We start from the raw sequence: 22352 nt of genomic DNA, 5'->3' as shown, positions 1-22352 counted from the left end.
GGGGCGTGGCCGGCGCCTGAGCGACAGCCGCGCGGACCACCCCACCGAGGGGGGTCCTGAGGGAAGGCGGGCGCGGCCAATGGCGGCGGCCGAGGCGCCCGGGCCCGCCCGCGCTGCCGGCCAATGAGCGCGCGCCGGGCGGGGCCTGCCCGGGCTCGGCCGCGCTGCCACCGCCTCCGCCGCCTCCTCCTCCTCACCAGCGCTAAAGCCGGGACTGGACCGAGCGGAGTTGTGCGTGTCGCCGCCGGGGGGGTGGGCCGGGGGAGGGGAGGTTCGTTCCGCGGAGCCGCAGCCAGCACCGGGTGAGGCTTCTCCCCCGCTCGTCTTCGCAGTCCGGGGCCGCGGCGAGTGGGGGTGGCCGGGCGCAGCGCAGCCTCCGGAGGCGGAGGCGGAGGCGGAGATGGGTGAGGGCAGCCCGCGGAGCCTCCCACCGACCCGGGCCCGGCTCCCCGCGGCGCGGCCGCCGCGTCGAGGCCTCCGGGAGTGCGGTGGCGGGGCGGCGGCGCGGGGCTGCGCTCCTGTCCAGGAGGCTGCGCGGGCGCGGCCGGGCGCGCTGCGGGCAGGCGGCCGCGGGCGGCGGGGGTCGCGCGCGCTGGCGCGCTGGGGTATTTCTTTTTTTTTTTTTAGTATTATTATTATTAGTATTTTTTTCCTCCTTTCTCTGCTGTGGGGGTGGGGGGGAGGGGCGCCGGGCGGCGATTGCGCGCTCTAAGGGGGCTGCGCGCCCACCCGGCCGGCCCCGAGCCGAGGGGCTTCAAGTTTGTCTCGTGGCCGGGGAGGGGGCGAGGACCGCCGCCTGTGGCCCGCCGGGGGCCCCCCGCCCGGCCCCGCTCCTCCCCGGCGCTGCGCTGCGCGGCTCCTGCTCCTCACGTATTGTTTGGCTGGGTCTCTAATGGCGGACGGGAGGCAGCGCCGCCGGTCGCCGACTGCGGGTGGGGGTGGGGGCAGACCTCGGGGGCCCCCGGGGGCAACTGCTCGGGGGCAGATGCGGGCGCGATCTGCCCCGCGGCGCCGTGCGCCCTCCTTCTAAACGGGCGGTGAGAGTGATGGCAGCGACGCTAGGTGGGCGCATTGAGGAGGGAATGCTCATCCCGTCGGGCGTCGAGGCAGGCGTTTGCCCTTCCCCCTCCGCTCTCCAGGGCCGGGCGCCCTCCGGCCACACTCGCCTGCAGAGCGCTGCCTTTCACGTGGGCTTTGGCTTCCCAGACGTGTTTTCCTGCGTGTTATGCTCCACTTACGTAGCCAAGGGGCTCTTTGCAGCGGTGGGGGTAATAATAGAAGGGCCGTGCCTCCTTGACCCCTTCTTGCCTAACTCTGCCTCCTCCTGGCCGAAAACGCTCTTCCCACCTGGTTGCCTATTCTTGCTCCATTTCCCGTTTTTTCTCTCTCATCCCAGGACCAGGAATCGCCTTCAGCCCTGACTGGTGCATCTTTGGCAGAGTGCGAGGACGCAAACAGCCCCATTGTGAGTCCTTTGGCCCTGCTTCGCGGCTTCGTTCAGAGGACAGTTGTCTCGGGCCTGGAGACCTGGCCCTGGGCGTCGTTTGGAGGGGGAGGAGCTTCCCCTTGGGTGGCAGCTGCCCCCGGGGCGCAGCCCGGGAATGGCAGTGGAGGCAGCTGGGAGTGGGCGCCCGCTGCGCGCACCGCTGCAGACGGCGCTCCTGCGGCTGCAATCCCGACCTCGGCGAGCAGTCGACGGGCTGGTGCAGCTCGCGGCCCGGGGAGGAGGGGGTGCGAAGCAGGGCATATTTCTGGTGCCCTCTAGAGTTCCAAAGTGGAAATGCTAGTTTTTATATTTGTCGTTTTAAATGCTGTGTGACCATTGTTGACATTTTTTCCCCTCCCCCTTTGGCGTTTTTTCCCCCCTCCCCTCCAGAATGGATTCCTACTCAAAAGGTTGGAAGCAGTTTTTGAAAGTTTTTGGTTATGTCCTGATCTGAAATAGAAACTTCGGTTATGTCCTAATCTTGAACACAAATTTATGAGTTGGTAGATCTTTTCCATGTTTTTGCTTAGGAAAGGGCATGGCGTTCCCGGCTCTAATAGGCAGTGTCTTAGTTCACCAGGTGATATGCTGGTAAGACCAGCGTATTATTCTAGTTATTTTGTCTTCTATCTTCTGTGTTGGCCGTTCTGAGAAGGCGTTCTTGATTTGGTGCTTGTAGTTGGGTGTTTTTAAGGCAATCTTGTAACATGTTAGTGAGATAAAGATTATCGGGTTAAATTGTGCGTCAGTGGTTGGAGCTAGTTTCAAAGTATGAGTGTAGGCAGCCCTGTGGGTACACTGTATCTCTGAGCCCTGTGCTGCGGACACTGCTTCACAGGTACGGCAGAGGTGGGTCCTACCAGTGAGTCAAGACACTCGGAGATGAGGGTTTGTGGGATACAGATTGTGAAAGGTGATAGGAAGTTGGCAATTTATATGAAGAGCTTAGATTCAATACAGGCTCTTTTCAGCACAGTACAGGACACACGCACGTGTTGATGTAATTTTAGTAATCAAGGATTTACTGAGCTGCTATGAGTCAGCTTAATTGTGTGCTTTCAAACAAGCTTTTGGAAACTTTTAAAAAATCACCGTAGTTTTTGGAAACTTCACAATCCACAAAATTGTGCAGTGTTCATTCTAAAACTCTGCCTGTGTCTAAACTGCTTTAGACAGGTACTGGGTAATGTTACCACAGCCCGATGATGGAGGGGCTGTGTTTATTACTAATCTGTAAGAGGGTAAACAAACATACCCAGCAAGCATTCACTAAAGCCAGGCTTTGGATTGAAGCAGTTTATTTACAGACTTAATTCATGTGCCATATTGTTTTACAGTAAATTATATTGCTGTCTTACAAATCTATAAATTAGGCAGTAAAAAGAGAATCCAAGACTAACCTGGCTTTATTGTCTTTTTTTTTTTTTTTCTTTAATATTCATTTATTCATTAATTACATTGCATTACATGACTGGGATTCCCCCCCTTCACCCCAAACCCTTCCCCCATCATGAATTCCTTCACCTTGATGCATAACCACAGCTCAAGTTCCGTTGAGATTCCCTAATTAAAAGTTTACACCATACAGAGTCCAGCATCCCACTTGTCCAGTTCAAGTTCAACGGCCTCTTAGGGAGGCCCTCTCAGGTTTGTAGGCAGAGCCAGCAGAGCGTCACCTCGATCAATTAGAAGCTCCAACATATCATCAGCAACAGTCCAGGTATGATGAGGCTGGTGCAGAGTCCACTGATTGACATAGTCCGTCTTAGGGTTTCCCCTTGTCCAGTTTTCCGCTGCGCAGGTGGTGGAAAGCTTGGCTGTGTTAGGCTGGAATCGTGGCAGGGACCCTCGCACCCGGGCCGCATGGCGGCCCGGGGCCAAGCTGCTTGGGCCCCCGCCTCGGCTTTATTGTCTTTTTTAACTTAAAGTGTGTAAACAAATAGAAAGCACTATTCCTTATCAGCTATAGTTACTACTTTTTTAAAAATAAGATTTATTTATTTGAAAGGTAGGTTTACACCGAGAGAGAGAGAGAGATGGATCGATGCATTGATCTTGGGAGCGTGACCTTCCCTCCCTCTGGCTCATACTCCAAAGGGCTCATTTCCTGTTGCTTTTCCCAGGCAGGGCAGCAGGGAGCTGAAGTGATGGGAGAGGAAGCGGTGCCCCTATGTGATGCCCGAGCTCCAGGCATTGGCTCAAACTGTATACTACAGTGCTGGGCCCATCTGCGTTCCCTTCTAAACTACCTTGTTTTCAAAGTTTGGATCAGATTTAATGTAATCTCTATTAGAAGGTTAGAGACAGGAAAGAGGCAGAGCTGTCTCCCTCTGGTTAGCTCATCAGTTGCCTGGAGCAGCAGGGGCTGCTGGCAGCTGGGAGCTGGCCTCCCGCATGGAGCACAGTCTTCCTCTTCTCCCTGAGGGTGTACCTCAACGGGAAGCGAGGGTAGAGGGGATGGGTGGGTGTTTCCTTAGTGGTGGCTCAACTGCCCACCCCTTCTCCTTTTTATTGTGTACAACTTAGTCTGTAGTTGTTTCCTGAATAATGTAATTTGAACATATGTTCATAATTTCTATAATTAGAGCTTAAAACTTTTCAGGCATTAGAGTATTCAAATAAACGATATTTCAAGGTTCATGTCTTGCTTGGATGGGCAATACTTAACACATATTTTAACAAAAGATTTACTTTCCTAGGTGTATTTTTTTGTTAATTGTGATGTTGATGACTTGTTAAGTTTGGTGAGAGATTTGGACATGAGGGGCTTAGGAAATGTGCAATCAGTAATTTTTCTGAAATGTCCGCATGTATACTACAGGAATGTAGTAATTTTTAAAAAAGATTTGTTTTGTAAGATTCCTAGGGAGAGAGGGAGACAGAGCTCTTCCATCTGCTGGTTCACTCTTGAAATGGCTGCTACCAGGAACCAGGAATGTCATCAGAGTCACCACTGGGTAGCAGGGGCCCACGCACTCTGGCCTCTGGCCTATCTGCTACTGCTTTCCCAGGTCATTAGCAGGGCGATGGATCAGACGTGGAGCAACTGGAGCTCGAACAAGCACCTACATGCTGGTGCTACAGGAACTTCCCAGATGGCTGCAATGGTTTGGGTTGGGGCAGGCCTAAGCCAGGAACCAGGAGCTTGTGGGTCTCCCGTACAGGTGCAGGGTCCTAAGACCTTGGGCCGTCCTCGACTGCTTTCCCAGGCCACAAGCAGGGAGCTGGATGGGAAGTGGAGCAGTGGGCACATGAATCTTTGCCCACTTTCCTGTGCACATTAGCATGGAGATGGATCAGAAATGGTGCAACTGTGACTCAGAGCAGGCCCATATGGGATGTAGTGTACAGGAGTTAGCTTAGTTGCTGTGCCATTGTGCCGAACTGAATGTGTTTTTTTTTTTAAACTAGAGATTCTTGGAGGTCCCAAACTAAAGTGTTTTCTCAGGTCGGATTCTTAACCAGTGTTTATGTAGGGATCTCAAGTAAGGAAGCAAAGAGATTGTTTTGACTCCATTCTCTCCCCCCATTTTTCTTTCTAAATTTCAGTTGATCTTCTTCTATCCCCTGGGATATAATCAGAATTTCAGAACTGAACATATTTTAAGTATTCAAATCTAAAAATCCTTACCAATATGTAAGACTTTTAAAGTTGTTAAGAATTTTGCTATGGGGCCTGGTGCAATAGCCTCATAGCTGAAGTTCTTGCCTTGCATGCGCTGGAATCCCATATGGGTGCCAGTTAGTGCCCCATAGCCCGCTTCCCTTCCAGCTCCCTGCTTGTGGCCTGGGAAAGCAGTCGAGGATGGCCCAAGGTCTTAGGACCCTGCACCTGTATGGGAGACCCTGAAGAGACTCCTGGCTCCTGGCTTCAGATGGGTGCAGCTCCAGCTGTTGCCGCTGCTTGGGGAGTGAATCGTTGGATGGAAGATCTTCCTCTCTGTCTCCTCCTCTGTATATCTGACGTTCCAATAAAAATAAAAATAAATAAATATTAAAAAAATTTTTTTTTGTTAGACCCATAAATTTGAGTTTAGGGTTCTAGGTTGCAAGTGTAGTTAATTTTTGTGTTTTATTTTGGTTGTATTCTAGTTGAAAAAGTCTGTCGTGTAGATTAGTGGTGCAGGTTTTTTATGCTTGGATCCTGGTGATGTAGACACTTGGTAATCTCGGGATTGTCTTAGTCCAGTTGAGGTGGCATGAGGATCGTCATGCTCTCCTGCACAAGATGCCAGGGTTAGAGTAGACGGGTCGTGGCGACATCTGGGTTACAAACTTTAGAACATACTACTCCTTTTTTGGAAGGTGTTTTTATTTGCAAATCAGTTACAGGGAGACGGAGAGACAGATGTTTCCTTGTGTGGGTTCATTGCCCAGGGATGGAAGAGGCCAAAGCCAGGAGCCAGGAGCTGCATCCGGGCCTCCCACAGGGGTGCTCAGGTCCCGAACACTTGCACCATCTGCTGCTTTCCCGGTGTAACAGCAGGGAGCTGGGTTGCAAGTGGGGCAGCCACTGCTGAACTGGTACCTCTGTGCACGGTATGCCATATCACCAGCTCCTGTATTGAATTTTTTCCCCCTAATACTCTTAGTAGATTTGAAGATTAGATTTGGTTTTGTAAGTTTGTAAATTGGCCTAGATGTTTAAAAAATTTTTACCATTAAGTGTTTATGATTCTGATTTTTAAGGCTAATGTTAAAATTGTAATGTTTATTTTATTTATTTTTTAAAGATTTATTTTATTTTATTACAAAGTCGGATATACAGAGAGGAGGAGAGACAGAGAGGAAGATCTTCCGTCCAATGATTCACTCCCCAAGTGAACCGCAATGGGCCGGTGTGTGCCGATCCGATGCCGGGAACCAGGAACCTCTTCCGGGTCTCCCATGCAGGTGCAGTGTCCCAATGCATTGGGCCGTCCTCAACTGCTTTCCCAGGCCACAAGCAGGGAGCTGGCTGGGAAGTGGAGCTGCTGGGACATGAACCAGCGCCTGTATGGGATCCTGGTTCATGCAAGACAAGGACCTTAGCCACTAGGCTAGCACACAAAATTATAATGTTTTGAAAACAAAAATTTAGTAGAAATAGAATTTTTACAACTTCTTCGAAAAGTTGGAAAAGATCCGTGTTACTCTTGCAGTATACTTTACGTTAAAGATTTATTTGTTTTTATTTGAAATGCAGATTTTTCTTACAGAAAGAGCAGGAGAGACACAAATGCAGTATCCTGAACACTATCTCAGGGTCCATATGGGCTGAGGAGTAGCCTGGTACACCACTGTGCTGGCCCTGGTACACCACTGTGCTGGCCCCTAAGCTTGTTTCTTTTTCAAGATTTATTTGTGTGAGATACGGGGAGGGAGAGGAGAAAGGTTCTGTCTATTGTTCAGTTCTCCAAGATGGCTGCAGTGGGCCATGTTGGGCCAGGAAGCTCTTCTCTCGCATGGGTGGCTGAGGCCACGTACTGGGGCCATCTTGTGCTTTTCCCAGGCGGTTAGTATCAGGGAGAGGTGCAGCAGCTGGGACACAAGCTGGCATCCCTGTGGGAGGCTGGCAGCACAGCTGCTGTGCCACAGCCCCGTCAACTTCCCTGTAGGCACACATTTAGACTAGCCATTGTAAATAGAATTACAGACACAGTTGTTAATGTTTTGGATACAAGAGCACTGTAGTATCTAGGTCATAGTCACCCAGATAACACCTTGTCTGGATTTAACACTGGAAATAATATCAAGCTAAAATTTTGAATTTTGTTATTAAACAAAAGCACCCTTTTTTCTCATAATGTTGAAATTATTCTATATTCATCCTATTTAAACAGTCACGTGGTTAGGTAGGGAGTAATAATGATTACAGTGTGGAGCTCTGCACCGCCCAGAATGAGTCAGTGTGGAAGTCAAAGCACTTCTAGAGGCCATTTATTCAACAGTTTTGACAGCCACTAGATTTACTTTCAGTTGGTCAGAAAGGATATGTTTTGTTTGTAGTGGGCTGATCATTTTTTGTCTTGTAGGTTGGAAGAGCATTTTATTGAGGCTTTTGATGCTGTATCCAGAACCCTAATTGGGAAATTGGGAAATTATTGGTTACGCTCAGTAATTATAAGATTAATGAGTTGTGATTCCAGATCTCTAGAACTAAGTAAAAGTTTGAGTGAAGTTTTAGGTTAAATGAAATTTTTATTTTATCTTTTTTCCTTTCCTTTTAGTTATTCTGAGTTATTTTCATTGTTTCTGACCCTAACCTGGTAAAGATTGAGGACCCCTAAACTGAAAATTTGAAATCCAAATGAAAAATGTTTTTTTTTTGAAGATTTATTTATTTTTATTAGAAAGGCAGACGTACAGAGAGGAGGGACGAAGCGGAAGGTCTTCCGTTTGATGCTCACTCCCCAAGTGGCCGCAATGGATGGAGCTGAGCCAATCCGAAACTGGGAGCCTCTTCCAGGTCTCCCACGCGGGTGCAGGGTCCCAAGGCATTGGGCCCGTCCTCAACTGCTTTCCCAGGTCACAAGCAGGGAGCTGGATGGGAAGCGGGGCTGCCGGGATTAGAACTGGCGCCCACATGGAATCCCGGGGCTTTCAAGGGGTCTCTTAACCGCTATGCTATTGCGCTGGATCCAGGAAACTGTTTTTTTTTTTTTTTTTTTTTTTGTATTAATCATGTTTTTATTTTTTTATTTTTTTTTAAATAAAGCAAGCATTTATTAAACTATAATAAAAACATTCAATCAAATTACAAAACCCGAGCAAGAAAAACAAACGGCACATGCTTAACTGTAGTTGACATTCAAATAAAATTTACATTCCCAAAATATTATACAGTAATTAGAAAATACCAGCCAAAGTGTTGTTAGGATACTTTTATGTGCGATCTCAACAAATTTGAACAGAAGCAAATTTTAGCAAAGGTAAATTTTACAGTGAAACATAGCAGTAGATTAAGGATCTTAACATGTTTATTTTACTGCTATTTGACACTATGATAGAAAAATAAGAGGATTTACTTGAGATTTTTAATAAATATCTCATGGGCTGTTGAGTGCCTTACTGGTGAAAAGATTTAACTGGCTAATCTCATCAATCCATTTTGTACATTTAGTAGGCATCATCTCTGCCCTACCTAACTCTTCATGCAATTCACAGCACACAAATTGTTATCATATTAAATACATAATCAACTCGGACTTCTCAACAACAAGGAAATTAGTAAACCATCAAATGGACTGCTTACCATACACTTTCCTCATAACTAAATAACACACAAAAAAATCAAAATAATATTTGTCATCACTCTAAACTATTGCCAGCAACTGACGAAAACTGCCAATTTGCCATATTTATGGCAAATAAAAACCGTTTATTTGAAGTGTAGAGTGATGGAGAACTAGAGAAAAGAAAGGTTCTACCTGCTGGTTTATCCCCCGTATGGCCAGGACTATGTCAGGCCAAAGCTGCAGTCCTGAACTCCATCCGTGCCTGATAAATATGTGGTGGGTAAGGGTCCACCACGAGATAACAAAATGTCAAGTTTAGAATAATCAAAACATGTATTTATTTATTTGTATTTGAAAGTCAGATTTCTATAGAGAGAAACAGAGACTGTGAGGTCTTGGATCTGCCTGTTCACTCCCCAGGTGACCACAGTGGCCAAGCTGAGCTGTTCCAAAACTGGGAGCCAGGAGCCTCTTGGTGGCCTCCCACGGGTGCAGGGCCAATGACTGGAGCCGTCCGCTGTGAGCTGAGCACTGGATTGGGAGTGCAGGAGCCAGCCAACTTACACACTTGCCTTAGAAGGGACGCATGAGGCACACCACAACACTGGCCTCAGCAACAATACATTTATTGTAACAGTTTCATTTGAATATAATTTACGTGTACAAGACACTTACTTTGGATACAAGACAAAGACTAAACTAATATGGAAACAAAGTATTTGAGATGATATTCAAACTTGTAAAACAAAAGCTAGTTCTTACATTTTTCCATTGTTTTGTATTTTACTTGTGTACGGTTACCATCATCAGTTGATATTTGATAGTTTGATATTCTTTAATCCCTTCTCTATTCATGTCTTGTGAAAGTGTTCAGCTGATTGAGTTGTAATGGTTAGTTCATTAGACTCACTTGTGTTTGACAGGAGGCAGTATGGCAAAATGAAAGGGGTGTGGATTCTAGCTACAAACTTTGGGCCTGCCACTAGCAGCTGTATGCTGTAGGACCCCGGCTTGATGAAATAACTCATTCGCTTGCAACATGGGATAGTATATTTAAGCACTGTTACGTTGTTCAGGGTAGTTGTCATTAAAGTGATTTTAAACGTGATGTGAGCGGTGTAGATATGATCCGGTTGGATATAATGGAATTCAAAGAAAAAAAGTAGAATTCAAAGCATTGAAGGATTGAATAAAAGGAATAACTGGATTAACACTTACTGAATAAGTGTTTTACTTCAAACTTATTTGAAAGAAAAAAATATTTATATTTTTAAAAGGTTTATGTATTTATGGATCCGACATGATGGCTCAGTGCGTTGGCCGGGATCCCATATGGGCGCCGGTTCATATCCAGCTGTTCCTCTTCCCATCCAGCTCCCTGCTTGTGGCCTGGGAAGGCAGTTGAGGACGGCCCAATGCCTTGGAATCCTGCACCCGCATGGGAGACCCGGAAGAAGCTCCTTGGTTCGGGTTGGCTCAGCCGCAGCCTTTGCGGCCCCTTTCTCTGTCTCTTCTGTAAATCTTCCTTTCCAATGAAAGTAAATAAATCTTGGGAAGAAGAAAAAGGCATATGTATGTATTTAAAAGGTGAAGTTGAGAGAGGAGGCCAGACGGACCTTGCACCTACTAGGCTCATTCCCCAAATGGCTGCAGCAGTTGGAGCTGGGCCAGTCTGAAACCAGGATCCAGGAGCTTTTTCTGCATTTCCCACATGGGTATAGTAGGCCAAGTCCTTGGGACGTTAGCAGGGAGCTGGATGGAAGTGGAGAAGCCAAACATCTAACTGGCGCCCACATGGGATGCTGACACGGCTGGCAGAGGCTTTACTTGTAATACCACAGCACTGGTCCTGAAAGAACTAAAAAATATTCACTAGATAATTAAAAGCTGCAAATAATAGTGTAGTCTGTTTACTTTTGAAATTTGTCTATTAAGCCAGAAAGCATTTTCTCTGGTTCGCTTTATTCCCTGTGATTTTTGAAAGCATTAAGCCAAATGTGAGGAACATATCTAAGGAAAAATTGGTGTTAAACATTGTCATAGACTTTTAGTTATTAACCAGATTGATCTATATTTGACAATAATGTGAATTAGAGAAATAGATTCTTGATACCTGAATTCTAGCGTTTTTGAATCTGTGGTTTCGTTTATTGATACGGTGTTATTGTTTCTTTAGGTTAGATGAGGTCTAATCATGGAGCATTTGAAGTCATATAAAGAAGGTAACTTTTTTAGCCCTCTATTCCATCATGTTTAAATGTTGGGAAAATTTGTGATCAAAACCGTAAATATTTGGATACAAGTCATGTGACTAAATGGATGTTTTGATGATTTGCTTCCAAATTAATATATGTAGTAGAAGTTCATTGTGTTGTATTTTTTAAAAAAATTATTTATTTCAAAGGCAGAGTTATATGGAAAAGGGGATTAGGGGAGGTAGAGAAATATCTTCCATCTGTTGGCTTGCTGCCCAAATGACCACAGTGGCCAAAGTTGGGCCAGGCTGACACCAGGAGCCTGAGAGTCCATTTAGGTCTCCCATGTGGGTGGCAGAGGTTCAGGAATGTGGACCATCTTCTGCTAACCTGTTTCTCTTCTGAGGGATGCGGGATGGGGTTACAGCCTGTGGTTTAACATGTTATGCATACAGTGCTAGCCCTGTGTTGTTGTTTCTTTTCTTTTTTTTTTTTTAAAGATTTATTTGTACAGCCTGGTGTGGTATCCCAGCGGCTAAAGTCCTTGCCTTGACTGTGCTGGCATCCCATATGGGCACCAGTTCTAATCCCAGCAGCTCCACTTCCCATCCAGCTCCCTGCTTGTGGCCTGGGAAAGCAGTCGAGGACAGCCCAAAGCCTTGGGACCTTGCACCTGCGTGGGAGACCCGGAAGAGGCTCTGGGTTCCCGGCTTCATATTGGCTCAGCTCCAGCAGTTGTGGTCACTTGGGGAATGAATCATCAGACGAAAGATCTTCCTCTCTGTCTCTCCTCCTCTGTGTATCTGACTTTGCAATAAAAATAAATCTTAAAAAAAAAAGTTTCATTTTACTGGAAAGGCTGGTTTGCGGAGGAAAGGAGAGACCCAGATCATTTATCTGCAGCTTCGCTCTTCAAATGACCACAGCAGCTTGAACTCATCCTTGCAGCTGGATCCTCCTTGGTGCTTCTTAAATGGGTGCAGGGTCCCAAGGCTTTGGAGCATCTACTATTTTTCCAGGCCATAGGCAGGGAGCTGGATGGGAAGTGGAGGAGCAGGGACTTGAACTAGCGCTCCTATGGGATCTGGTGCTTGGAAGGGGAGGATTACCAATTGAGTCATCGTGCAGCTCCCCTGTATTGAAGAAAGAAGTGTGGGTTTATTTTTTAGCCCTTTTTTGGTGTTAGTCGTGGGGAGGAGGTTAGGGAATAGAGGGGTAGGATCATAATACTAAATTAATAGCGAAATAGAGATTATGGTACAGAGATATTTAGGTCATTTGCTATCTTTTCTTTTTTTTTTTTTTTAAGATTTATTTCTTTTATTACGAAGTCAGATATACAGAGAGGAGGAGAGACAGAGAGGAAGATCTTCCATCCGAAGTTTCACTCCCCAAGTGAGCCGCAACGGGCCGGTGCGCGCCGATCCGAAGCCAGGAACCAGGAACCTCTTCCAGGTCTCCCACGCGGGTGCAGGGTCCCAATGCACTGGGCCGTCCCCGACTGCTTTCCCAGGCCACAAGCAGGGTACTGGATGGGAAGTGGAGCTGCCGGGATTAGAACCGGCGCCCATATGGGATCCCAGGGCGTTCAAGATGAGGACTTTAGCCGCTAGGCCACACCACCTGGCCTTTATTTTCTGTTTTATAATGGGTTAAACAGACTGGTGGTGAAGTGTTTGTGCCTTGGAATACAGGCAAGGAAATACTGAAATGGAATGATTTTAAAACCATCCAGAAAGGAGGCTTGTTCCCTTTGCTTATTAGGGAAAGATATTCAGTATATATGTGCTTACTACGGGTTTGAAGTTTAGGGAATGGTGCGAGGCGGTAAGAATAAGGATCTTTACCATCTTGGGGGATAACAAGTAAACAGAACTACAAATTGGAGAAGTGCTTTCGCGGGACTGTGTATGCTGATGCGAGAACAGACCTAATTTAGATCAGGGACTGTGGGTTAGTAGAGTGTTTGGCGTAGAATAATCTTTGAGACTAAGCTTGATGCTTGTGTAGAATCGTGAGACAGGAAGAAGTTTGAGTTTTCTAAGAACTAGGAGAGGCATCGTATAGCTTACACAAGGTAAGGAAGGAATAGTGCAGAAAGAGCCTGGGTTTCTGGCTGGAATCTCACGTGTGGAGGGAGGGAAAAGCATGTTTTCTTTTTCTAGTGAGACTAGAAAACCAGCTGTGCTAACCAGAGTGGTGTAGTCTGATGTGGTTTTTGTTTTGTGATTTCATTGTTTGGAACAGCTTTAGGTATGCGTGGGGCTGTGTTAGATAATGTCATTAATGCAGTAGGATGCTGATGTGGCTTTCTGGGGGTAGCAGATTGTCAGTGATGGCTCAAGGAGGAGTTTCTAGAGCTGTTTGGGAAATAGGCTGGGATTTGGAGTAGGTGGGCTATTGGTTAAAAAAGGAATAATTTCAGATTACTGGTATGAGTAATGACGTAACTTCACAATGACAAAAATGGAAGGAACAAATTAGAACTAGTTCTAGAGAGTAGAGAACTGGAGTTTTGGAACAAGTGAAATAAATTAAGGCGTTCGTGTATCTAAGGCATTATTTAAACCCATGGGAATAAATGAAAATTACTGGATCATTCCTTGTGCTTAGCTTTGGGTCTTCTGGGAGAGAAGAGATTATACATAGAAAATCTTACGTCCTGGTTGGTCTGAGTGATCAGATAGGCTGATGATATGAAGAAGGGTTTTGTTTAAACTATCATAATTCATGAATAGATTTGTAGTAGTTGATCCCTGTCATCTTCTAAAACCAGAGGAGTAAGACTTCAGATATCTGATAATTAAGGTTTAAAAAAGATTGTGAGGCAACACTGTATATAAAACGAGGGCCTGATTCACGGTCATTGATTCACTGGTCCTTTTCTCTCACTTTGCGGATGTTCTCTCAATCTTGAGGCTTTTCCATGAATATCCTTCTGTATTTCTACTTAAGATATGAGAGAGTGCAGTTATAGATGTCTAGAAACGCTTTTGCTTGGTTAAAGAAATACTTTTTGAGTTGCTCTCCACAGTGTTTTACACCAGTTCAACCTGGGATTCTTATTACATAGGGCATTGTTAAACTTTTTTTTTTTTTTAACATTTATTTATTTGAAGTCAGAGCGGTAGGGTGAGGAGGAGACAGAACTACTCTGCAGTGCCTGGGCCAGGCCTGGCCCTCAGGTCTGCTGGGTGTTGGCCAGCACGCTGGTGTTAGGGCTGTGCTGTGTTGCTTCCTGGTGCAATAGCGGGAACCCTGGATGGAGTGGATGGCAGTCACCTCAGGTAGAACCCAGCCTGCTGTGTGACAGGGCCTGCCCCTTTTAGACCTCAGATCTTTGTCAGTATTAACAGAAAGTTGATAGCTCTGATGGAGTTTGAAGTTTTGGGAGCAAGAGTGGTGCATTCTGCATTAGGGTGCCTGGGCTGTGTTGTTTCTGCCTCTGCTCCCTGCTCTGGTGCAGACTGTGGCAGCCTGAAAAGCGAATTCCTACCACCCACTATGAAGACTGGTTTGGAGCCCTGGCCTGGGTGGAACATTTGGGGAGGTTAGCCAGCAGATGGGAACACTCACTTTCCCTATTTGTCTCTTGATCTCTTTGTTTTTCTTAGCTGGTTCTTATGTTAAAGAGCCATTTGAATGATTTGAATTTAATTGTTAACTAGTTTATTTTTTATTGTTGTTGGCGTTTGTTATGTTACCTTTTGTAGATACTCTTGCCTGCACCTGTTGGGATAGGAGTTACATATGTTTTGTAGTGTTTTATTGTGGTATTGTGAATGATGTATTTGGCTCCTGTTGATTGGTATATAGTCCCTAAAATCCTTGTGATCTCCAAGTGATAACCTTTTTGTATGCTTAAGTTGATTGCTTCTAATAGCTTAGGGAAAGACCTAGACAAAATTGGAGGACTGGGGCTTTTCAACCCCTTCTCCAAACTGGGAGTGGCTAAGCAGTCAGTGATTTAATGAGCTACACATAGAGAATGAAGCTTCTGTAAAGCCCCGTCACGATGTCGTTTGCAGTGGTCTTCAAAGAGGACGTGAAGTCTGTCCCTGTGACGCGCTGCAGCGTATGTATCTGGTTATTGTGTCAGTAAGTGTCAGTGTAAGTGTTTCCCTGAGCTCTGCGAGTGTGAGAGCTCGGAGGTCTGTGCAGACCATGATTTACAGCTAGTCTGTCAGAAACGCAGAACCGTTTGTAGCTTATGTTTGGCATCTGAATTGGGAAGGCCTAGTGTGACTAGGCCTTCTATCTCCGGTAGACAATGTCAGGGAAATTAATTAGAGGACACTGAGCTGGTGCCTGCTGCGCCGTGGATTGATTGTGTGGTATTGCCTCCATAGAGTTGTCTTCAGTTCCTCTTTAAAACAATTCTGGTGTAATATAAATAACTTAAAATTTATTATTTGTTAAAGATTTATTTTTTTAAATACAAAGAAAGGAGGAAAGACGGACCCTTAGGTCCTCTGGCTTATTCCCCAAATGAGTAAAAGTGGCCAGAGCTGGGCCAGTCTGAGACTAGGAGTCTTCCATCTGCTGGTTCACTCCCCAAGTGGCCACAACAACCAGTTCTGAGCCGATCCAAAGCCAGGAGCTTTTTCTGGGTCCCCCATGATGGGGCAGGGTCCCAAGGCTTTGGGTCATCCTCAACTGCTTTCCCAGGCTGCAAGCAGAGAGCTGGCCCATGAACCTGTGCCCACATGGGATCCTGATGCAGGCAAGGTGATGACTTTAGCCACTAGGCTGCTGTGGCAGGCACTACCAGGTCTTTTGCATGGGGCAGAGTCCCAAGAGCTGGGTCATTCACTGCTTTCCAGGTGCATTAATGTGCAACAGGATTGGAAGTGGAGCATCTAAGGTTTGAACTAGCTCCGATATGGGATGCTGGAATTAGAGGTGGAAGGTTCAGGTATTATGGCCACAATGCTGGCCTCCAAATTTACCATTTAGATTTTTTTTTAAAGATGTATTTATTTTTATTACAAAGTCAGATATGCAGAGAGGAGGAGAGACAGAGAGGAAGATCTTCCCTCAATGATTCACTCCCCAAGTGAGCCGCAACGGCCGGTGCTATGCCGATCTGAAGCAGGGAACCAGGAACCTCTTCTGGGTCTCCCACGCGGGTGCAAGGTCCCAAAGCTTTGGGCCATCCTCGATTGCTTTCCCAGGCCACAAGCAGGGAGCTGGATGGGAAGTGGAGCTGCTGGGATTAGAACTGGCGCCCATATGGGATCCCGGGGCGTTCAAGGCGAGGACTTTAGCCGCTAGGCCACGCCGCCGGGCCTGAAAGACCCATTTTTACTGAGAGATCTTCCATCTGCTGGTTCACTGCCTGAGTAGCTGCCGTGACCAGAGCTGAGCCAGTCTAAATGCAGGGACCCAAGGGCTTGAGCCCTCCTCTGCTGCCTTCCTAGACCACAAGCAGGGAGCTAATCGGGAAGTAGAGCAGCCAGGACATGAACTGCTGCTCATGGGACGCTGGCGCTGCTGGCGGGGAATTAGCTTGTTATACCACCGTGCCACTCCACTTTACGATTTGTAACGTTTTGCAAATATCACCAGTATGTTTCCCGTTTTATCATAGTAAAAGGAGTCTCTTTCAAAGATTAAACAATCCCCATCTCTCAGCAACTCATTTTGTGGTAACCTGTTTCCTTTTTCTCTTTGTGTATTTGCCTATTACAAGAGGAATCACACGTATTTGTCATTTTGTGGCTGGCTTATTTCACTTAGCACTGTGTTTGCAGAAGTGATCTGTGTTGCACTTGTAAACATCTCCTTTTTGATGTTTGTCGGGAAAGCACGCTAACATTGTTTGCGTATGGCAACATTTTGTTCATGTTCGTTTGTGGATGGATAGCTAGTTTCTCTCGGCCTTCTGGCCCTTGTGAATGATGCTGTTGTGATCTGTGCTGTACAGGTACTCATTGAGGTCCTTTCTTTCAGCACTTCGGGGTCTATAGCTGTAATGTATGACTGTTTTCAACACAGAGAGACGGAGGCCTTACCTGGTGGTTAATTTGTCAGATGTCCCCAATGGCTGGGACTAACCCAGACCAAAGCAACAATCAGGGACTCCGTAAGTGATGTGTCCCACATGGGTGGCACAGCCAGACTGCTTGAGCCATCTTGTGCTGTGCCTAGGAGCGTATGTTAGCTGGAAAGTGGAATGCAGCATGAAATGGGGACTCAGACCCTGGCATTCTGACATGGGATGCCTGGTTCAAAGCCAGGCCAGATGCCTGACACTGTATATGACTTTTAGACCTGAGAGCTATCAAACTGTGTCCCACAGTGTCATTTTCTGTCCAGTAGTTCACAAGTATTTCATTTCTGGACATCCTCCTCCATATAGGATTTTCTTTGCTAAGAAAATGTGGGATTTCATTTTTTCTACTCACTTTTTTAAACATTTGTGGGGCTAGTGCTGTAGCATAGTGGTGAAGTCACCACCTGTGTGTCAGCATCCCGTATTGGTGCTGGTTCGAGTTCTGACCGCCAGTCCAGCAGGTAGAAGAGCGTTCTGTTTCTGCCTTTCTCTCTGTAACCCTTTCAAATACAATGATTTTGATTTGCTACTACTTTATTTTTATTTACTAATGGATGTTGAATGTATATTTGTAAGGAAAATTGGCACCTAATTTTCTTGTAATGTCTTTGCTTGGACTTTTGTACCTGGGGCGTGTTGGTTTCAAAAAACGCATCAGAACGTGTTCCCAAATCTTCATTCACTTCTCAGAGTTAGAGAATGATTTGTAATAATGAAAGTCATTGATATGAGTTTAGTGGCTGAAACTGGAGGAGCCTGTGCTTTCCTGGGCAAGTTTTGGATTGCTGACTTTGATCGATTACTGATCTCCGTGCTGGTGTATGTCCTGAGTCACTTTTGAACATTTGTATACTTTTAAGAATTTGTCCATTTCATCTAGGTTAATTGATTTGTTGGCATAAAGTTGTTGAATGTTCTCAGCCGTATTTCTGTAAAGTTGGTAGTGATGATCCCGTTTTTCTTTTAGTGTTTCTTGAGTCTTTTTTTTTTTTAGCCTAGCTACAGATTTGTTCTTTTCAAAGAGTCACTTTTTGAATTTTTTGTTAATTTTCTTTTTTATTTTTGCGCTAATATTTGTTTCCTTCCTTCTGTTAATTTTGGGTTGAGTTTACTGGCTTCTTTCTTATTTCTTTAGTGTGTAATGTTTGCTTACTGATTGGAGATTGTTTTTTAAAAAGGTGTATTTATTTGAAAGGCAGATTTAGAGAGGGTAGGGAAAGAGGGATTTTTCTCTTCGCTTGTTTACTTCTCAAATGGCTCGATGGTTAGGACTGGGCCAGGTCAAAGCCAGGAGCCTGGAACCATGTTCCGGTCTTGTCTGAGTGGCATGGGTCCAAGAACTTGGGCCATCTTCTGCTGCTCTCCCAGGACAGAGCAGTTGTTACTCCGACTGGCACTGCAATAGATGCCACAGGTGCTTAAGCTGGTGCACCACCATCCCAGCCCCTTGATCTTCTTTTATTTTAAAGTTTTTTTTTTTTTTTTAATATTTATATTGAAAGGCAGAGTTCCCTAGAAAGCAGGAGAGACAGGGGAGGTCTCACCCTGGTTCATTCTCCAAATGGCTGCAAAGTCTAGAGCTGGTCTGTCCAAAGCTGAGAGCCAGGAGCTTCCTTTGGGTGAGGATGCCAAGGCTTTGGGCCATCTTCCGCTGTTTTTCCAGGCACTTTAGCAGGACTAACAGTGTCTGTTGTAGTGATTGTTTCAGGAGTGCCTCAGCAGAATGTTTTCAGGTGTATTACTGTTTTGTTGGATGCAGTGTTCTGGATGTGTTTGTTCCTGCCAGTTAGGTTACAGTGTTGAAGTGATTTTTGGTTATTTATTGGTCTTTAGGCTGTCTGGTTGTTCAGTTCATTGTTGAAAGTTGTATGTTGGACTCTGTAACTATTATAGAACTGTTTCACCTTTTTAGTAATTTTTGTATCTGAGACTTAGTTGTTAGGTTTTCGTATTTTTAGCATTTCCATATTTTCTTGCTGGAATGAAGCTTTTACCAATACATTATGTCTACTGTCTTCCCCTTTCCTTAGCTTATTTTGTCTGACATTAGTAATGCCACTCGGGTTGCTGTTTCTTTTGTCTTTGCAGTGTCTTTCTACTTTGTATCTAAAGTGAGTCTTCTAAGCAGAATACAGGCGGATTCTAATGTATTTATTTGAAGGACAGAGCAACACACAGAGAAGTAGCAACATGCACACACACTGGCGTGGGTGGAGGGAGGGAGAAATAGCTTGTATTCACAGGTTCATCCCTCAGCTGGCTGCATCAGCTAGGGTTGTGTTAGGCTGAAGCAAGGAGCCAGGAACTCTGAGCAACTCGATCTTCCACAGGGAAGTTGGGGCTCTTAAAGTGTTTGAGCCATCCTTTTCTGCTTTGCTAGGAGCATTTGCTGGAAATTGAAGTAGTCTCCTACACGGTGGTAGCCTAGTAGCTAAAGGCCTTGCCTTGCATGCACTTGGGTCCCATATGGGCACCGGTTCTAATCCTGGCAGCTCCACTTCCCATCCAGCTCCCTGCTTGTGGCCTGGGAAAGCAGTTGAGGACGGCCCAAAGCTTTGGGACCCTGCACCCGTGTGGGAGACCTGGAGGAGGCTCCGGACTCCTGGCTTCGGATCATCTCGGCTCAGGCCGGTCATTGCAGCCACTTGGGAAGTGAACCAGTGGGTGGAAGATCTTTGTCTCTCCTCTTCTCTCTACCTGACTTACCAATAAAGATGAATAAATATTTTAAAAAGTTGTACTTCCCAGTCTGGTCTTTTATAGAGAATCTATTTACATTCCAAATATACCTGTGCCATTTTGCTATTAGTTTTTTGTATTTTTTTTTCTTTACATTTAATTTATTTCCTTCTATCTTGATTCCTTTTCTTTATATTTTCTTTCTTAAAGGTTCATTTGATTTTGGTTATTTGAAAGAGTAGCAGAGAGAGGATAGACAAAGTGCTACATTGGGCAGGGGTGGGCAGTGCTCAGCCAGGAGCCCGGAACTTCTTCTGGGTCTTTCCACGGGATTAGTATGAGCAGGAGTACTAGGGCTGTCTCCTGGGCTTTCCTGGGCTCGTCCGCAGGGAGCTGGTGCAGAGGCTCGGACTGCAGCTGGCACTCTGATAGAGGTGCTGACATCTTGGAAGGTGACCTAACCTGCTTTGCCACAGTGCCTGTGGCAGACATGATTTTCTTAATGTTACTTTCAGAATTAAAATGGCCGTCTTTAAATTTACGCTGTTGCAAATAACTCTGGTCATTTCAGTGGAATAAAAATTTTGTGCTACTACTGTGTCATACTGTGTCAGTGTGGCAATAGTTGGCAATCTAAAATCACTTTATTCAAGTTCCCTCGTATGTGATGAGTCACCTGTCTTGCTGCTTTCAAGTTCTTGTTATCTTTGGCTTTGCACTATGTCAAAACAGGGGGAAAGAGAAGAAGAGGTGGAATCTTCCTTTTACTGGTTCACTTCCCAGATGGCTACAAGGCCTGGGGCTGGGCCAGGCCTAAGGCCGGAGCAGGAGCTTCCTTCTGGTCTCTCCTGTGTGTCCAGGGGCCCAAGTACTTGTGTCACCACCCACTGCCTTCCCAGGTGTGTTAGCAGGGAGCTGGAACCAGAACTGGCAGTTGCTGAACCTGTTACACCGCAGTGCTGGCCTCCGACTTAGCTTCACATAGTTATGTGCCCTTGTCACTGAGTGGATGTCGGTACCTGGTTGGTATCCCATACGTCCTGTGGCTTTACTCCTTTTCTTTGTCTTTTTTCTCCATTTTATTTCTGTTCCTTGGACTGTAATTTTAACGATGTTATTCAAGTTTATAGATTCTTCTGTTTGGTTAGATTTTCTATTAAACTCTGGTGGTTACATTTTCATTTTGTCATTGTACTTCTTATTCCCCAAGTTTTTCAATGGTTGCTTTTTATGATGTTTGTAATTTTGTTTATGTTCTCATTTTGTTCATGTGTTCAGATTTACCGCAGTAATTTGTGTCCCTTTTCTTGTAACGTATTGGATGTATTTCAGATGGCTCATGTCTTTGCTAGTTCCCTTGTTCAGATTTCCCAGAGATAGTTTTGTCAATCCTTTTATTTCCGTGAATGAGGCTTTTTGGTGGGGCATGTGGGGTTTTATGTTTTAATTTTTTATGTTTATATTTTGTGGAAAAGTAACCATTCTAAATATTAAAAGCTCTGTAAACATGCTCCTCCCAATTTGTAGGTTGTTGAAACTTACTTGTTTATATATATATTATAAATAAAATATATATATATATATATTTTGGAAAGTCAGATATATAGAGAAGAGGAGAGACACAAAATCTGATTCAGCGGCGATCTGAAGCCATGAGCTGGAGCCTCTTCCAGGTCTCCCACATGGGTATAGAGTTCCAAGGCTTTGGCCATCCTTTTCTGCTTTCCCAGGCCACAAGCAGGGAGCTGGATGGGAAGCGGGGCTGCCGGGATTAGAACCGGAGTCCATATGAGAAATTGTTTTTATTCAACAGCTTTGAAGTGCTTTCTTTGTGATTTTTTTGAAGAGTCATAAGCTTTGTCTCAGCCAATATTTTTTGTTGTAAACACATCATTTATGTGTTTTTATAGGTATTACATTGTTTTTCATGAGACTGTTAACTGTTGTGGTACTTGATTCTTAGTCAAATTACAGAGCAAATAAAATTGAAGGCATTTATAATTTGATCGTGAAATATCACAAGTTAAAAGTATTGGAGATTCTTGGTATCCGGCGATCCGGGCCGGAATTGCCTGATCATTCTTTTCAAAGGACTTGATGAACTGATGCTTTTCATCCCGTTATTATCTCTGGATTCCAGCAAGAGCTCTGTGAATCATTTTTGTATCGCTTACTGTAGGAACGATTTAAACTCAGAAAGGTGATTTTTTTAATTTTCCTTCTCAATTTTAACAGCTGATTAGAATTGATCCATGATCGAGAAATGGAGTAGATTTTACTTGGAAAATAGAGAGGTTGCTGACCTATTGGTTGTTTTTATTTTAGGGGGTCTGAGTGTTCATGGTTAAAGATATATTCTTGGTGTCATGTAGCGATGATCCAATTTGCATTCTTCACTTTTAAAACAGAGGCCATAGTTGTGCTTGTTGTGTTTGAGAAGGAGGTAACAGCAGGGAAGGAGCTGTGTGCTGGGCCTCACTGGGAGGGTTGACACCTGCCAGCCACCAGAGGTACTGGGAGGGCAGTTTTTTTGGCTTTCTAGTCTCAAACGTTTACTCCTGTTAAGAAGTACACATATTAAAGACTACACATTTTATAATATATAAATATACATGGTTACATATTAAAGACTACACATTTTAAGATACTAGGTTTGGGCCGAGCTGGTATCTCATTTCTGTGAAAATCGTCTTGTTGATTAAAATACCTCCCACCTTATG

At 45.2% G+C, this 22352-nt stretch overlaps 1 protein-coding gene across 2 annotated transcripts in view; it reads left to right on the top strand.

The window, feature by feature from the left end:
- Nucleotides 1-269: 269 nt before the first annotated feature.
- The window catches only part of ZMYM2 (zinc finger MYM-type containing 2), a 103350-nt gene continuing 81267 nt past the window's right edge, over nt 270-22352 (top strand). The window contains exons 1-3 of one of the 2 annotated variants that reach the window (XM_058670990.1): nt 270-302; nt 1397-1465; nt 10880-10925. The gene's annotated coding sequence lies outside the window, so the exon portion shown is untranslated. Of the gene's footprint in view, nt 303-742; nt 871-1396; nt 1466-10879; nt 10926-22352 lie in introns of those variants that run through there. The other variant, XM_058670991.1, reaches the window with a different exon arrangement.

The sequence above is a fragment of the Ochotona princeps genome, chromosome 12 (genome assembly GCF_030435755.1).
Source record: "Ochotona princeps isolate mOchPri1 chromosome 12, mOchPri1.hap1, whole genome shotgun sequence".
In the NCBI taxonomy this organism is placed as follows: domain Eukaryota; kingdom Metazoa; phylum Chordata; class Mammalia; order Lagomorpha; family Ochotonidae; genus Ochotona; species Ochotona princeps.
Note: the sequence above shows the minus strand (reverse complement) of the source record. Positions and strands in the feature narration are given on the sequence as shown.